This window comes from Lepidochelys kempii, chromosome 1 (genome assembly GCF_965140285.1).
Source record: "Lepidochelys kempii isolate rLepKem1 chromosome 1, rLepKem1.hap1, whole genome shotgun sequence".
NCBI lineage: Eukaryota > Metazoa > Chordata > Testudines > Cheloniidae > Lepidochelys > Lepidochelys kempii.
In genome coordinates, this window is record NC_136380.1 from 200,351,466 (window position 1) to 200,368,084 (window position 16,619).

General features: G+C 41.2%; 1 protein-coding gene across 2 annotated transcripts in view; it reads right to left on the reverse strand.

Annotated features, from left to right (window-relative positions):
• The window catches only part of NME7 (NME/NM23 family member 7), a 169,757-nt gene that overhangs the window by 140,066 nt on the left and 13,072 nt on the right, over positions 1–16,619 (reverse strand). The gene's annotated exons all lie outside the window — the stretch shown is intronic.

Consider the following 16,619-nt stretch of genomic DNA (forward strand, 5'->3'; position numbering starts at 1 on the left):
ATGAGCCACAATGCCCCAAGTAACAAATATTTTCCCACATGAAGATACCTTAAACCACCACACGCCCTTCAAGCTACAAAAGCTGAGCTCTGAGCTATACTATCAACATACTCAGTATATTTTTCAGGCGCTATATAAAAACATTTCCAAGTGTGCTTACTAGATGCTATTGCTCCTCTCCTTTATTAGGCTGTAGCAGTGAGAAATGTTCTTTCAAAATGGGAAAAACAAAATACTGGATTCCCCAGTCCCTGATCCCTGTTTTCTGAAGGCACATGCACTCTTGGGCTTATCACAGGCTAACAGAGGAAAAACGCATACAATCCCCTTCTTATAATATTGACAATACAGCTTTGCTTCTAAGATCTTATCTTTTATGTCCCTTGCTCTTTGTCCATTAAACAGACAATTCTGTCCCATCAGCAAATATAAGGTTACTGTTTCTTGTCCTGATGGTTTATAGATCACAAAAAATATAATGCTTTGTGCAGTAACCTTTGTGATTCACAACTGCATTGGTGGGAACAGTTATCTCTACTTTCGCTACTTATCAGTCTCCATGTACTATGACCCCTTCAATTCCGGCTTAGCAACTATCTCATGTGGGACACTATCAGAAAGTTTCTCAATATTGGAAAAGAGTGCAGTACTATATAACACTGCAGTGAGTGTATCTTCCAGTTTTATTACATTTCCAGTCTCTTTTCTGTTCGTATTGGTTACCTGGAACTTCACCTTGTGTGAAATATTTGACACCAGTCCATTCTCTCTTCTACCTACATTTATCCATTTGGCAGTCAAGAGAATACTATCAGGTTATAAGAGACTGATTTTTTGTCTGTTGCTCCCCAAACCCCCTTATCCAGTTATCTTCAAATAGGGACAGCGTTAACAGGAATCAAAAGGCTTGATGTAACTCTCATTGAAGCAATGGAAAGATTCCCATAGACTTCAGTGGAAACTGGATTAGGTCCAAAATCTCCATTTTAATGTTCTGATGGCTGTATTTCTTTTACTCTCTGCTGTGGGAAAGCCCTGAACATAAAAGTAGAGACATAGAAATCAGCTGCTTCTTGGAAATTGCTATGTGCTGCAGCAGCAGCAGCACCCCAAGAGCAGGGGACAAGTCTCCCACTGTAGAAGTGTTCTATTTTTCAAATGAAGAGAAATTCAATTCCCAAATGCAAAGTTTCATACTTTTTCTAAATAGTATAAGCAATTTGCAATTAAGGGAATTCTCCCATTTGGAATTACTTATAACAACATGACTTATAATCATCAATACAGTATTTCAAACTTGACTTGAATAATGTGCCAATGGAGCCTGACCTTTTCAAAATGTATACTGCCTAAATATGTGATGAGATGAGAAGCAGCCAGGATGTAGAATTTTGCCTGCAAACAATTTTAAAAAAAATATTTGGCACAGACACATGCAATTTCAAATTTCTCATTCACAGTGGGATATCCTTGTTGTTGTTATTAGTTTAATGTTCAATCTTGACTGATCTTGGAACATGGCTAATACACACAGAAAAAACTGCTGAAGGGGGCTTCCTGGAATTCACTTGTTAAAATTCTTCCAACAAATTAAAGGGAAGGTTTCCTCACCTCTGATGGAATTCCTACCCTAGTCCCCAAGCCATGCCAGACAACTTGTTCTTGGGGCAAAATAAAAATACTTCAGAAGAGCAGTACTATTGCCTTTGAAATAGATGAGATTGTATCTTTTGCTTTTTGATACTTTTCTTCCTCCTTTAATTTCCCCTGGGAAGATACCTGTAGGCTCTCCTAAAAGGTCTCCACTCACTTCCTCTTTTTCAATTTACACAAAGTAAGGATCATGCTACACTATCAATATATACTTGGTGTATATTTCAGGAACAAAACAAACACTTCCAGAAAATATAAGTTTGTCATGTCCTGTTGCCTCCTTCCTTGGCAGCAGTTTATTAATAGAGTATTGTTTAAATAGGATAATAAATAAATAGATTCCTCAGCTCTGTCTACAGGATCAGACCCTGTATCAGGCTAGGAAGGATTTCTTTTTTTTAATTGGCAGATGTTGGTAAACATCAATTTCACTGCACATACACAAACCAACAAAAATATTTCCATCAATAATCTAAATATACAGATAGGCAGAGTAAGGAAAATGCTGCTTGAGAACTTAGAGTAAAATTCCAATGATTTATACTTTTGAATTAGGCTTGTTAAAAATAGATTAGCAGACGAATAGGGCAACCAGGTATGATTTGTTGATTTAAAGATACTTACTTTGTATATTTTTACCTGTGAAGTTGACAATTTGTATTTTAATGGGTTATATACAGCTTTAGCATTTTAAATCTCAGCATCTACTGTCATTAAATAATTGTCTGACATCCCCCATAATTTCCAGCAACTGTGAAAACTTAAATCGATAAAAATAGAAAAAATGCTTAATAGTCAAAATTGGTATTACAAATCAAAATCAAACAAAAATAAAAATTGAATGCCGCTAAGCCTACCTATAACAGATCAAAACAGAGAACATAACCACTTCATAATAAAATAAAATCATCATGATAAAAAAGAATGTGTTGTTGTTTTGAACAGAGATGCTTTAGGTTGAGCATATTATATTGATCTCCAAATAGAAGGCTGAAGTGAAGGACCCTTCTTTGGGAGCATTATTACTCAGTATCAGCCTAAATGGATCTTTTTGTGGATGTGTTTTCAGCCTCTAAAAGATGACTAAGTCTTCGTAGTAGAGAGACAAAGCGAATGAGGTAATATCTTTTATTGCAGTGGCTCTCAAGCTTTCCAGATTACTGTACCCTTTTCAGGAGTCTGATTGGTCTTGTGTACCCCAAGTTTCACCTTAAAAAATCAGACATAAAAATATCAAAGCATTACAGCACATTATTACTGAAAAATTGCTCACTTTCTCATTTTTACCATATAATTATAAAATAAATCAACTGGAATGTAAATATTGTACTTACATTTCAGTGTATGGTATAAACAAGTATAAGCAGTATAAACAAGTCACTGTCTGCATGAAATTTGAGTTTATACCGACTTCGTTAGTGCTTTTTCTGTAGCCTGTTGTAAAACTAGGCAAATATCTAGATGAACTGATGTACCCCTTAGAAGACCGCTGCATACCTCCAGGGATATGTGTACCTCTGGTTGAGAACCACTGTTTTATTGGACCAACTTCTGCTGGTGAGAGAGACACACCTTCGAGCCTACAAAGAGCTCTGAAGAACCTCGAAAGCTTCTCTCTCACCAACGGAAGTTGGTCCAATAAAAAAATATTTTTTACCTCACCCTCCTTTTCTCTCCAAAATCCTGTGACCAACACAGCTACAACACTACTGCCTATAAGCCTTCCTGTGAATGACAAAGAACCATTCCTCCAACTGGGAAATCACAAAGTATTAATTCTCTAAAAATGCCTAGTACATTAACCAATTGAAATTGCATCACCTAATGAAACATCTATGAGTCAACTACCAATTCAGATCAGGCCCCTCCTACTACGGTGCTTCAGCGCCGGGAAGAGAAGGTTGCTGACAGATTACCTACAGCCTCTTGAAGAATGTTCATGACCCAAAGGCAGAGCTAAAACCACCTTCCCCAAAAGTAGCATCATTCATGCATACTCTTCCCAAGCATGCCCCAGGAGTAAAGCTCATCCTTCCCCCAGAGGGTCCACAATCACCCTTCTAGCAAGACCCACAAGTAATAGCCTTGGACCGCTGGAAGCAGAGGTGTTACTAGCCTTTCTCCATGGCTCTTCTCCAGCAGGGTGCCATCTGCCTTGCCTTTTAGTAATGTTGAGCAGGCCAGTCCCACAGTCCCAGAAACAGTAAGCTCAACAGCCTTCTGCCCTCTTGCAGCCAGGTGAAGTGAACTCAAAGGAGACGTGCAACACGTCAGTGGGAAAGCAAAGGAACAGAACCTAGGGGTGCTAATTCCACTCATTCCCAGCCCTCACTGCTAGATCATACTGACTCTCTACATCAGGGGTTGGCATCCTTTCAGAAGCGGTGTGCCGAGTCTTCATTTATTCACTCTAATTTAAGGTTTTATGTGCCAGTAATACATGTTAACGTTTTTAGAAGGTCTCTTTCTATAAGTCTACAATGTATAACTAAACTATTGTTGTATGTAAAGTAAATAAGGTTTTTAAAATGTTTAAGAAGCTTCATTTAAAAAATTAAATTAAAATGCAGAGCCCCCCAGACCAGTGGCCAGGACCCGGGCAGTGTGAGTGCCACTGAAAATCAGCTTGCGTGCCGCCTTTGGCACGCGTGCCATAGGTTGCCTACCCCTGCTCTACATGCATCCAAAGGTAATATTAATAAAATATTCATCACATCCCTAGTTCTCACTGCAAAGTCTGAAGTCAAATCTCAACTTTGGATATTCTAATAATTTTTAGAGCAACGCATTAGGTCACCATAAACACCATCTCTCTATTTGGGGTATTGCAGGCCCAACATTGCAGGTTACTTGTTTCATTATTTTGTTGTGTGTAAGAATTTAGACCATTGGAATAAAATATAGACTTTTAATTGGCTATTAAAGGTGGTCACATTTAACCATAGATCTAGGAGCATTTCCCCTCTGTTTAATGACAAACTGACAAAATAGGACATGAACTTCCCCCTCCCTTCAGCCTGCCCTCCCTTCACCTCTTACAATTCTTGCTTCCTCTTCCTGTCACAGATGCAAAAGTTTCTCATCTGCTCTCCTCCTCTAGCCTCCCACTTGCACCAATGATCCCACCCCACCTCCTGATCTCCCTGGGACCCACACTCATTCCCTCCCTTACTCTTCTCCTTAACCTTTCACTCTCTTCTGGCTCCTTCCCTTCCCAAAACAAGAATGCTTTAATCTCTCCCATCTTAAAAATACCCACCCTTGACCCCACTTGCGTCTCTAACTATCATCTGATCTCCCCGCTCCCTTTCATCTCTAAGTTCATTAAATGTGCTGTGTGGAGCTCCTCTCCTCCAATTCCATCCTATACCTTTTCCAATGACGCTTCCAGCCCCTTGCATTCAACTGAAACCACTCTTCCCAAAGTCTCTAATGTCCTCCTCCTAGCTAAAGCTCACACCAGTACTCCAGCTTCACCCTCCTTAACTTGCCATCTGCTTTTGACACTATCGACCAGGCTATTCTTCAAATGTTGTCCTCTCTTGGCTTCTGAAACTCTGACCTCTCCTGGTTCTCCTTCCTCTCTAATTGCTCCTTCAGTGGATTGTCCTCAGCCACCTTCCAACCTTCTCCGCATGTTCCACAGGACTCGGTCCTTGATCCCGTTCTTTTCTCATGCTACATCTTGTCTCTGGATATTCTCATCCAGAAAAACAAAGTCAACCACCATCTTTATGCTTATGATTCACAGATCTACCAATATATCTTCTCAAGACCTGTCTTTTTGGACCAAACTGAACTCTCGGCCAGTCTCGGACATCTTGTGATGTCTAGCCATTACTGCTCGCTCAGCACAGCCAAAACAGCTCATTCTTCCCCCCTAAACCACCCCACTACCTTTTTTCTCAATCACTGCGGACACCACCATTTTACCTGTCCCAGCCAGCCCAAACTGGGGAAACTAATGATCCAGCCAGTGGACCAAATTTGGTGATGAATCTTGGTCACGTGCCACCTGAGGCACATTGCACATATGCTAAGACTACAGGCCCATAACCTGGGTATCATCTTTGACTCAGACCTCTCTTTCGAGAGCCTCACATTCAAGATGTGTCTAAATGTTGCCAATTCTTTTTTAACAACATTTTTAAGATACCACCTTTCGTATCCATCCACACAGCTAAAACTCTCATCATCCCACAACTCAATTACTGCAACCTCCTTCTCTCTGGCCTTGACATATACAATCTTGCCCTGCTCATATCCATTCACAATGCTGCTACAAAAATCATTTTCCTACCCCATTGCTTTGACCATGTCACACCTTATTTGAATCTGTCCAGTCTCCCCCTTCCCTATTGCATCAAAAACAAGCTGCTCGTGTTCACTTTCACATTCTATCCCCACTCAACCTATCATCTTTCATTTGCTACTGAGCTATTGACTTCCACCTCCAGTTGGCCTTTGATGCCAGTCTCCATCACCCACTTGTTAGGTTTTTCTTCCATTGTTTCCTTGTACTCCCCTATCTGTCTGTATCAGTCTGTCATCTCATCTTATGCTAAGGACTTGTCTATACAGAGAGTTAGTCCAAGCTGGGGTGGAAATACAGTACACTAGCTGCTGCACAGTAACTGGCCATGTGGACCTTGATACCACACACTAAAAGTTCCACAGCATGATTTGATCTACTGCTGTTTCAAACAGCAAGGTGCACATGGGCGACTTAGGGCATGGCAGGCTAGAGAGCTGTAGATTTACACCCCAGCTTGCCACACATTAAGTCTCCATATAGACATGCCCTTAGATGCAAACTCTGGGACAGGGACTGTCTTTCTGTTCTCTGTTTGTACAGTATCTAGCACAATGAGTCCTGGTCTATGACTGGGAGCCCTAGGCACTACAGTAATGCAAATAATTATAATAATAATAATAATAATAAATCACAATAAATGAGGCAATCAGAATCCCAGGTGGCTATCCTACAAAGTTGAAGAGACAGCAAAATTATATAAAATACCAGGACTTGGAATCTTTAAAAAAATGGCATGGAAAATAATAAAGCAAAGAATAGAAACAGAACATGTCAAGTTAAGCTACATTAAAAAATGCCAAAGCACCACCTGGGAATAAAGTTCTACCCCTTGTCAAGGTTCCTTCCCCACTCTGAATTCTAGGGTACAGATGTGGGGACCTGCACGAAAGACCCTCTAAGCTTATTCTTAACAGCTTAAGTTAAAACTTCCTCAAGGTACAAACTTTGCCTTGTCCTTGAACCCTATTCTGCCACCACCAAGCATGTTAAACAAAGAACAGAGGAAGAGCCCACTTGGAAACGTTTTTCCCCCAAAATATCCCCCCAAGCCCTACACCCCCTTTCCTGGGGAAGGCTTGATAAAAATCCTCACCAATTTGCATAGGTGAACACAGACCCAAACCCTTGGATCTTAAGAACAAGGAAAAAACAATCAGGATCTTAAAAGAAGAATTTTAATTGAAGAAAAAGTAAAAAAATCACCTCTGTAAAATCAGGATGCTAACTACCTTACAAGGTAATCAGATTCAAAACACAGAGAATCCCTCTAGGCAAAACCTTAAGTTACAAAAAGACACAAAAACAGGAATATACATTCCATTCAGCACAGTTATTTTACCAGCCATTAAAAAAAAGAACATCTAACGCATTTCTAGCTAGATTACTTACTAACTTAACAGAAGTTCTGAAGAGCGTTCCTGACCTGGTCCCAGCAAAAGCATCACACAGACAGACAGACCCTTTGTCCCCATCCCCCCCGATTCCAGCTTTGAAAGTATCTCGTCTCCTCATTGATCATTCTGGTCAGGTGCCAGCAAGTTTATCCTAGCTTCTTAACCCTTTACAGGTGAAAGGGTTTTGCCTCTGGCCAGGAGGGATTTTATAGTTCTGTATACAGAAAGGTGGTTACCCTTCCTTTTATATTTATGACATCCCCATAGTCAATTTTCAGCAAAAACAGACAAGAAATTTAGTCGTCTGTTAAACATCCTGGTTTGCTAAATAAAATGATCAATCAAAGACAGGAAGTGGGGATGGGGGCCGGGACTCCTGAGGTTTGTTTTCAGCTATTTCACTGATTTGCTGATCAACTTCACAGCCCCATGCCACAGTTTCCCCATCTAAAAGTAGAGGTAGTACCTATTCTGTTGGGGTTCTGTACAAACACTTATCCTAGCTCTCTGGAACCCTGAGATGAAAGGCACTACAGATGTGCAGAGCCCAACAGACCGTTTGAAGCCTACAACTTTCTCCACAACTGGCAAGACAGGTTGTCCCAATTTATTTTAAACAAGTTACCCGGCTTGTGTGTCAATCTGCTATAGTTAAGAAAATATATTTGTAAAATTGACAGCAAACAGAACTTCCGATATGAAGCATTTATGAACAGTCTCTACAATACATTGTTTCGTTTTTTAAAAATCTCATTTTAAAAGAGCATTCGGTTTGTGCAGTCAGACACAAAGAGGTCAGGAAATCTCAAAGTTGTATGTAGAACCTTACCTCTGCCCCTTTGTATGCACGCATTACAATGAAGTCTAGTTATAGGATCACACACTATATATAATGCAATTTTTTCCTCAGATTTTGATTACACATGAGGCCAAAGGCAAGTACTCCACTTAAGAAGGAACAATCAGTTGCACACACAAAAAATGGGAAATGACTGCCTAGGAAGGAATACTGCAGAAAGGGATCGGGGAGTCATAGTGGATCCAAGCTAAATATGAGTCAACAGTATAACACTGTTGCAAAAAAAGCAAACATCATTCTAGGATGTAGTAGCAGGAGTGTTGTAAGTAAGGCAGGAGAAGTAATTCTTCCACTCTACTCCGTGCTAATTAAGACTCAACTGGAGTACTGTGTCCAGTTCTGGGTGCCACATTTCAGGAAACATGTGGACAAATTGGAGAAAGTCCAGAGAAGAGAAACAAAAATTATTAAGGTTTCAGAGTGGTAGCCGTGTTAGTCTGAATCAGCAAAAAGAACGAGGAGTACTTGTGGCACCTTAGAGACGAACAAATTTATTTAAGCATAAGCTTTCATGGCTAAAACCCACTTCATCAGATGCATGCAGTGGAAAATACAGTAGGAAGATTATATATATACACACACACACACACACACACACACACACACAGAGAGAACATGAAAAAATGGGTATTACCATACACACTACAATGAGAGTGATCAATTAAGGTGAGCTATTATCAGCAGGAGAAAAAAAACCCCAATAATAGCTCACCTTAATTGATCACTCTCATTATAGTGTGTATGGCAACACCCATTTTTCATGTTCTCTGTGTGTATATATCTTCCTACTGTATTTTCCACTGCATGCATCCGATGAAGTGGGTTTTAGCCCACGAAAGCTTATGCTCAAATAAATTTGTTAGAATGAGGCATACTTGTGGCACCTTAGAGACTAACAAATTTATTTGAGCATAAGCTTTCGTGGGCTAAAACCCACTTCATCGGATGCATGCAGTGGAAAATACAGTAGGAAGATATATACACACAGAGAACATGAAAAATGGGTGTTGCCATACACACTATAATGAGAGTGATCAATTAAGGTGAGCTATTATTGGGGTTTTTTTTCTCCTGCTGATAATAGCTCACCTTAATTGATCACTCTCATTGTAGTGTGTATGGTAATACCCATTTTTTCATGTTCTCTGTGTGTGTGTGTGTGTGTGTGTGTGTGTGTGTGTGTGTGTGTGTGTGTGTGTGTGTATATATAATCTTCCTACTGTATTTTCCACTGCATGCATCTGATGAAGTGGGTTTTAGCCATGAAAGCTTATGCTTAAATAAATTTGTTAGTCTCTAAGGTGCCACAAGTATGCCTCATTCTTTTTTAAAAAATGATTAAAGGTCTAGAAAACATGACCTCTGAGGAAAGATTGGGGGGGGGAAAAAAAGGGTTTCTTTAGTTTGGAGAAAAGAAGACTGAGAGGGGACATGATAACAGTTTTCAAGTGCATAAAAGGTTATTACAAGGAGGAAGGAGAAAAATTGTTCTTCTTAACCTCCGAGGATAGGACAAGAAGCAATGGGCTTAAATTGCAACAAGGGTGGTTTAGGTTGGACATTAGGAAAAACTTCCTGTCAGGGTGGTTAAGCACTGGAATGCATTGCCTAGGGAGCTTGTGGAATCTCCATCATTGGAGATTTTTAAGAGCAGATTAGACAAACACCTGTCAGGGATGGTCTAGATAATACTTAGTCCTGCCATGAGTGCAGGGATCTGGACTCGATGACTTCTTGAGGTCCCTTCCAGTCCTATGATTGATCTTGTACAGGTTGAACCATTCTAGTCCGGCACCCTCTGGACCTGACCGGTGCCGAACCACAGGAGATCAATATTGTAGCAAGCCGGCCTCTTTATTTTTATCTCACCAAGGGGAACAGAACAAGGCTTGCAACGCCGCCTAAGCAAGGTTTACCGACTCTCTTCATAACAAAGTGTTAGTGTTGTTACACAATTTTACTGTATTGGCACAAGAAAATAAGTAGATAAAGCATAAAAAAACCAAAATATGAATAAAAGATAATAATACAGGTAAATCTATAATTTACTCACTTAAAATGATGCCTGAATTCTGCTTCCAAAGTGATGTGACAAGAACTGCAAACTCAAATTACATTTGATTTACATCTGGGGTCTCTGCTGTAGGTATATCCAGGGTAGATGAAGTGGAGGCAACAGGATTTTTGACTCTAGAGTGCTGCTCACCGCTCCTCTTCGCTACCTTTAACCAATCTTACAGCTTGTCTTGTCTCATGTATTTTGGTTTTTCTTTAATGAATTTTTCTCGTATCACATAGAGAGACATGATCGCTTGCTCAGAAATTAAATGTTTTTGCTCCAATCCTTCTATTAAATTTGTTACCAACTGAATATAGAAATTTTTTGTGCAACATCCTCATCATCATCATCACTGGCTTCTTCATTATCTTCGTTTTCTCCCTGCTGTACCATTTGCACAATTTCTTCATCCGTCATTTGACTAGCAATTTGTGCATCTTTGTCGACTTCCATCCAGTCTAGAAGTTTTCTGCTCCCAAATCCTTGGGCAGCTCAAGCACTACAGGGTGGGACATACTGCTGGCATACTCCATTAACACACTAACAATTTTTTGTTTTTCAGATATTGAAATCCAGTGAACTCGGACTCATCATTGACGTCAGGACTGTCCTCAAACATTTGGGCTTGTCACAATTTGTGCCTTCCATTCTTCAGAGTGGATGGAGTTACTCTTTCCCAGGCTCTAACTAGTGTCCAATTCATATCCTTGAGGTTAAATTCTTTCCTAAATGTTGTCAAACTCTTCTCATCATTAAGTGAGACCAGCAATTGGTGCATAAACTCTGACTTGTACATACACTTAAGAGATTGTAAGATACCCTGATCACAAGGCTGAATCAGTAAGGTACAGTTTGGGGGTAAATACAATCCCACCACATGATCTTTGACTAGCAGCTCTGCTTTATGGTAGGCAGAGCAGTTGTCGAGAATCAGCACAATTTGGCGTTTTGGATCCAGACCTACTGAGGTGCAATAGACTCTTGCCTACATTAAAAATATTTCTCAAACCACTCGAGACATAGATTTGTCGTTATCCATCCTTTTTTGTTGCCATGGTATATCACTGGGAATATTTTCACCCCTTTGAATGCCCTTGGGTTCACACTTTTCCCAATAACCATGAGTTTGCATTTGTGCATGCCTGCTGCATTGCTACAACCAAGGACAGTTACCCTGTCCTTTGACTCCTTTGTACCAGATGTTGGCCCCTCTGCATCAGTAGCCAATGTTTTTTCTAGGCATACAATGTCAATAGAGAGAAGTTTCATTGGCATTGTATACCTGCTCTGGGGAGAACTACTCATTTGCAACTAACTGTGCAAATCTGTCAACATACTTAGCGGCAGCTTCCATATCTGCACTTCTTTTTTCACCGCACACACAATGTAGACGAATGCCATGCCTGTTTTTAAATTTCTGAAGCCATCCTTGTGAACAGTCAAACTCATGCTGCAGGTTAAGTTCTCTGTGGAATATTTTTGCTTGTACCATCATCATCTCACCTGAAATGCTAACACCTTCATTCCTACGAAGCTTGAACCCATGTATAAGTGCACTATCTAAACTGCTGCTTCCCCCCTCCTTCAATATCTTACAAACACTCATACTTTTTTTTTACTGTCTCTTTTGGCAAAAAGCTTAAGGATTTAATTCTTTTAACTTCTTCAAATCATACACTGTAGATGACCCTACATTGTAAAACTCACACAAGGCACGTACCGATGTGCTTTTTTTCCAATTTCTGCAACAATTACACCTTTTGCTATATGGATATTGACACATGCTTATGCTTAGCAGCATTACCAACACTTCCACTGCTTGCTGGTCTCTTAGAAGACATATTTAGGGGTAAGTTAGAGCTAAATAATAGCACAGAACACCGACAGCCAGGATTGGCGGGACTTTGCCGGACAGCGGGAAACTTGCCCCCCAGTAGGCGGACATCTAGCGAACTAAAATCATGCCGGACCACTGATGTTGCCAGACCAGAGAATGCCGGACTAGAGAGGTTCAACCTGTACCAGTGCACTGCTCTGTATACGCCAGTGAGGCAAGGTCTTTACAGGAGCCCTACCTCATTTACTGTACACATTACAAGACGCATCTTACAAGGCTGGAGAAAAAAGTTACACTATAAACGTATCACTTGAAAAAACTAAATTTGATGATATAATGAAAGACTACAGAGAGATTTTCGAAAGTGCTCAGCACTGGCCTAACTCTGCTCCAACTGAAGTCAAGTAGAGTTTTACCATTAATTTCAGTGGAAGCATAGCTAAGCTCTGATCCAGCAAAGCACTTAAAACACATGCTTAACTTTAAACATGACTCATCCCATGACTTGGGCTACTCACATGATTAAAGTTGAGCACATGGCTTTTGTGCTTTTCAAAATCAGAGTCAAAGGGGCAGAGTTAAAAATACTGCTGTCATTCATTGTTAAACATTTAGGTACTGATCCTGGAATGTGATGATTGCAGGCAGACCCTCGAACCTATGTGGCACCCCTGTGAATGGGGCTCTGCACAGGGTGTAGCTTGCACTCATTTCATTGAGGGATTGGGCACTTACTATGCATGTAACTATTTCCAAAGCTCAAAACTTGGCCAAATCAAAACCAGTGTTCATGGTAACCCTGAAAGGAACTCCTCTTCTATAAATTCTCGGTCAAATTTCAACATTCAGCTTCCCACGATTTCAGCACTAAAGCTGTTCAAAACAACTCTGAAAGACTTTCTTTTTTTTAATGCTGGGAACCGTGTATTTTCCCCCCTACTATCCTTACTTTCAAAAGTAACAGCCCCATATTTACTCAAACTTGTCACTAAATATTCATCCTCCAGTAGAGGCCGAGTTTGGAACATTTCAGAAAGTTACCAACAACTGAAAAAACAGTCTTTGAAAGGAAACATTCACAAATCCTGAACTATAGCTGTCAACAGTGTTCCAAGCTATAATTAAAGTCCAATATGATATTTAAAATTTCTTCAGTTTATCCCAGCTCTTAATCTTTTGCAAGATATTTTAGCAAGAATTGCCCTACTTGGAACCAGAGGCAAGGCAAACAGTGACCTTCAGCCAGCTGATTCCAGAGAGTGCTACTACCAAGTAGTTTGCATGAAGGTTCCAAAGAGCACACATTCTGCATTTACCTTGAACATTCTGAGTATATAATGGCCTATTAAACATTTATTACCCTATTTATTACCCAAACAACGTTGCCAACACTTCTCTTATTCACCACTGTGGGCATATTGAGCAAGCACTTATTCTGCACTACTGTTTAACCAAATGGGCTCCTCCCAAAGCTTGATAAAGTTAAAAATACTCATTTTACCTCCAGTTGTGTTAAACATTAACTTGAACGTAGTTTAGCTAAATCCAGATTTTAGCCAGCACAAACCACATTCTGTAGACTACTCTGCAGCCATAAATCTTCTCTCAACCTTTTTAGTGCTGGCGACCCCCCCTTTGGGCTTAAAAATAATTGCCTCCCCCAAGACCTGAAAAAATTGGGACCCCTTACCTTAGATATCATTAAGTAAATTATGAATAATACTCAGGGCCGACATTAAGGGAAGGCAAGCAGGGCAATTTCCCAGGGCCCCACAAAGCTAAGTTACATGCTTCAGCCTCAAGCCCTGCCACCTGGGGTTCAAACACGAGCCCCACCACCTCGAGCTGAGGCATATAATTTAGCTTTGTGGGGCCCCCTGTGGTGTGGAGCCCAGGGCAACTGCTCTGTTTGCCACCCCTTAACACCAACCCTGCATTTTCGACCCCCCTAAACCCATCCCACATCTCCCCTGATGGTCACAACCACCAGCTTGAGAAATACTGCTTTATTATAAAGACAGATGGACCACAAGTTAAATTTGAAATGGATTTCTTATGATGAAACCTGTTCAGCATTTTCCCATTATCAGGTTGTAAGATAAGTAAATTACTACAGTGAAAAAAAGAAGGAAGTTAAATGGAATTACAAAAACACTATTAAACCTTACTAATCCTAATCAGCTCAAAGGCTAATTTTATTAAGATTTCTTTTTTAAATGATTTAATACATTCACTTGCCTCCTAGAACTTAAGACAGTTCATACTAGCCTATTTCCCCTCTCAATTAAGGAAGGGTGTTTTCTAGTGGTTACCGGAGGGGACTGGGCAACAGAACTCTGCCATCAACTTCCTGGATGACCTTGGGCAAGTTGCCAAGGGTTATTTTCAGAAGAACTGAGCACAGACAGCTCCACTTGAATTCAAACGGAGATTTAATGCTCAGCGCCTCTGGAAAAAAAAAATCAGGTTATTTGTGCCTCAGTATCTCAATGTGTAAAATGGGGGTACTAATACTGACCTACTTCAGAGGGATTGTAAGGCATAATTAGTGAATATTTATGAAGTACTTGGTTTCAGAGTGGTAGCCATGTTAGTCTGCATCAGCAAAAACAACAAGGAGTCCTTGTGGCACCTTAGAGACTAAGAAATTTATCTGGGCATAAGCTTTCATGGGCTAAAACCCACTTCATCAAATGCATGGAGTGGAAAACGCAGTAAAGAGGTATAAATACACAGCATATGAAAAGATGGGAGTTGCCTTACCAAGTGGGGGTCAGTGCTAACGAGCCAATTCAATTAAAGTAGTAGTGGGCTATTCTGAACAGTTGACAAGTTGACAAGAAAGGAGGAAAAATCACTTCTGTAGTGCTAATGAGTTCAATGTAATCAAGGTGGCCCATTTCAAATAGTTGACAAGAAGGTGCGAGTATCAGCAAGGGGAAAATTAGTTTTTGTAGGGACCCATCCACTCCCATCTTTATTCAGTTACCACTACAGGCTGGGGACCAACTGGCTAAGCAGTTCTGCAGAAAAGGACATCGGGATTACAGTGGATACGAAGCTGGATACGAGTCAGCAGAGTGTCCTTGTTGCCAAGAAGGTCAATGGCATACTGGGCTGTATTAGTAGGAGCATTGCCAGCAGATCGAGGGAAGTGATTATTCCCCTCTATTCAACATTGGTGAGGCCACATCTGGAGTATTGCGTCCAATTTTGGTCCCCCCACTACAGAAGGGATGTGGACAAATTGGAGAGAGTGCAGCAGAGGGCAACGAAAATGATTAGGGGACTGGGGCACATGATTTACACGGAGAGGCTGAGGGAACTGGGGTTATTTAGTCTGCAGAAGAGAAGAGTGAGGGGGGATTTGACAGCAGCCTTCAATTACCTGAAGGGGGGTTCCAAAGAGGATGGAGCTAGGCTGTTTTCAGTGGTGGCAGATAACAGAACAAGAAGCAATAGTCTCAAACTGCAGTGGGGGAGGTGTAGGTTGGATATTAGGAAACACTACTTCACTAGGAGGGTGGTGAAGAATTGGAATGGGTTACTTAGGGAGGCGGTGGAATCTCCATCCTTAGAGGTTTTTAAGGCCCAGCTTGACAAAAGCTTGGCTGGGATGATTTAGTTCATGTTGGTCCTGCTTTGAGCAGGGGGTTGGACTAGATGACTTCCTGAGGCCTCTTCCAACCTTAATATTCTATTATTCTAATTTGATGGTGTCCAGTTTGCAAATTAATTCCAGTTCTGCAGTTTCTCATTGGAGACTGTTTTTGAAGTTTTTTTGTTGAAGAATTGCCACTTTTAAGTCTTTTATTGAGTGTCGATGGATCCTAAGACCCTGTTGTGGCCATACATAAATCCTCCCAAAGCCCTCCCTACAACCTCCTCTCTCAGGACAAGATTACCATCCTGCCTGTCACTCAGGCCCACAACCTGTGCATCATCTTTGACCCAGACCTCTCGAGAATCTCACATTAAGTCTATGTTTAAATGTTGCCAATTCTTTCTGCATAACATTTCTAAGATGCAGCCTTTCCTATCCATCCCCAACCAAAGCTTTCATCCAGCCTCTTATCGTCTTATATCTTGATTACTGTAACATCCCTCTCTCTGGCCTTGACAAATGCCATCTTGCCCTGCTCATATCCACTCACAATGCTGCTCCAAAGACCATTCTCCTAGCCCAGGGGTCAGCAACCTACAGCTCCGGAGCCGCATGCAGTTCTTTGGCTGACCCCTTGTAGGCAGCTGTTTTTTGGGGTTTTTTTGATGGGGTGCAAGGTATAGGCTCTGGCCAGGAAGCGCTTACCACAGGCAGCTCCCGGCCAGCAGCGCAGCAGGGCTCTGGCCCCACGCCACTCCTAGAAGCTGCTGGCACGTCTCTGAGTGCCCCTCGAGGGGAGGGAAGGCAGCGGGTCTCTGTGCACCCGCAAACACTGCAGCCGCAGCTCCCATTGGCCGGCTCCCGTCCAATGGGAGCTGTGAGGATGGTGCTGGGGCCG